Source organism: Mustela lutreola, chromosome X (assembly GCF_030435805.1).
Source record: "Mustela lutreola isolate mMusLut2 chromosome X, mMusLut2.pri, whole genome shotgun sequence".
Lineage (NCBI taxonomy): Eukaryota > Metazoa > Chordata > Mammalia > Carnivora > Mustelidae > Mustela > Mustela lutreola.
Genome location: NC_081308.1, coordinates 95,237,648 through 95,239,866, shown reverse-complemented (window position 1 = coordinate 95,239,866; position 2,219 = coordinate 95,237,648).

The window sequence follows — 2,219 nt, the reverse complement described above, 5'->3', positions numbered from 1 at the left end:
CATAATATGTTGCTATTATTGTGTAAATAGTCGATTATCTTTTAAAACAATTTAAGGAGTTTTCAACACTTTTTCTATTTGCACATATGGCGACCAATCTTGGGCTCTTCAGTGTGAATTTGTATTTCCATCTGCTGTCATTTTTCTTTTGCCTGAAAGAGTTAAGGATGATGTTACCTGTGGGTTTTTCTTAGGTGGCATTTTTCATGTTGAGGTATATTGCCTCTAAACACCCTTTGATGAGGATTTTTTTTATCATGAGTGGATGTTATACTTCATCAAATGCTTTTCCTGCATCTATTGGAAGGATCATATGGTTCTTATCCTTTCTTATTGATGTGATGCATCACATTGACTGATTTGTGAATATTGAATCACCCTTGTAACCCAGGAGTAAATCCCATTTGATCATGGTAAATGATTTTTCATAATGTATTGTTGAATTCAGTTTGCTAGTATTCTGTTGAGGAGTTTTGCATCTAAGTTCATCAGGGATACTGGCCTGTAGTTCTCTTTATTAGTGGTATCTTTATCTGGTTTTGGTATCAAGGTATGACCGCCTCATAGAATGAATTTGAAAGTTTTCTTTCCTTTTCCATTTTTTGGAATAGTTTGAGAAGAATAGGTATTTACTTAAAAAAAGGAATAGGTATTCGTTCATCTTTAAATGTTTGATGGAATTTGTCTGTGAAGCTGTCTGCTGTTGGACTTTTGTTTGTTGGGAGTTTTTGATTACTCATTCAAATTTTTGCTGGTTACTGATCTGTTCAAATTTTTTATTTCTTTCTGTTTCAGTTTTAGTAGTTTATATGTTTATAGAAATTTATCCATTTCTTCTACATTGTCCAGTGTGTTGGCATATCATTTTTCATATTCTCTTGTAATCATTTGTGTTTCTGTGGTGTTGGTTTTTCTTTCTCCTCTCTCATTTGTAATTTTATTTGAGTCCTTTATCTTTTTTGCTTGATAAGTCTTGCTAGAGGTTTATCAATTTTATTGTGTTTTCTTTTTCAAAGAACCAGCTCCTCATTTCATTGATCTGTTCTATTTTTTTTTTTTTTTAGTTTCTATGTTATTCATTTCTGCTTTAATCATCATTTTCTTTCTTCTGCTCATTGTAGTTTTTGTTTGTTGTTCTTTTTCTAGCTCCTTTAAGTGTAAACCTAGGTTGTTTATTTGAGAGGTTTTTTTTTGTTTCATGAGGTAGGCCTGTATTGTTATATACTTACCTCCTAGAACTGCTTTTGCTGCATCCCAAAGGTTTTGGATCACTGTGTTTTTGTCTTCATTTGTGTCCTTTTTTATTCCCGCTTGACCCATTCATTGTTTAGTAGCATGTTATCTAACCTCCATGTGTTCATGGTCTTTCCGGATTTGTTTCTTGTGGTTGACTTCTAGTTTCATAGTAATGTGGTCAGAAAAGATGCATGGTATGACTTTGATCTTGAATTTGTTCAGGCTAGTTTGGGGGGCTAATATGTGATTGCCTGTTCTGTGTGCACTTGAGAAGAATGTGCACTCTGCTGTTTTAGGATGAAATGTTCTAAATATATCTATTAAATCCATCTATTCCAGTGTGTTGTTCAAAGCCATTGTTTCCTTGTTGATTTTCTGTTTAGATGATCTGTTCATTGATGTAAGTGGGGTGTTAAAGTCCCCCACTATTATTGTAGTATTAATTCCTTTGTGTTAGTTATTACTGTTTTATGTATTTAGCCCTCCCATTTTGGGTGCAAAAATAGTTATAATTGTTATATCTTCTTGTTGAATTGTCCCTTTTATTATTATATACAGTTCTTTGTCTCTTGTTACAATCTTTGTTTTGAAGTCCATTTCGTCAGATAAAAGTATTTCTACTCTGGTTTTCTTTTGACATCTGTTTGCATGATAGGTATTTTTCCATCCCCTCACTTTCAATCTGCAGGTGCCTTTAGGTCAAAAATGAGTTTCTTTAGGTTGAAAATGAGTAGGCAGTATATACATGGGTCTAGTTTTTAAAATTCCTTCTGTCACCATATTTCTTTTTATTGGAGCATTTAGTCCATTTATTTTCAAAGTAATTATTGACAGCTATGTATTCATTGTCATTTTATTATTTGTGGTTGTTTCTGAAGGTTTTCTCTGATCCTTATTTGTCTTTCTTTCTTTCATGGTTTGCTTGTTTTCTTTAGTGATATATTTGAATTTCTTTCTTTGTTTTTTTGCATATATATTAGTGG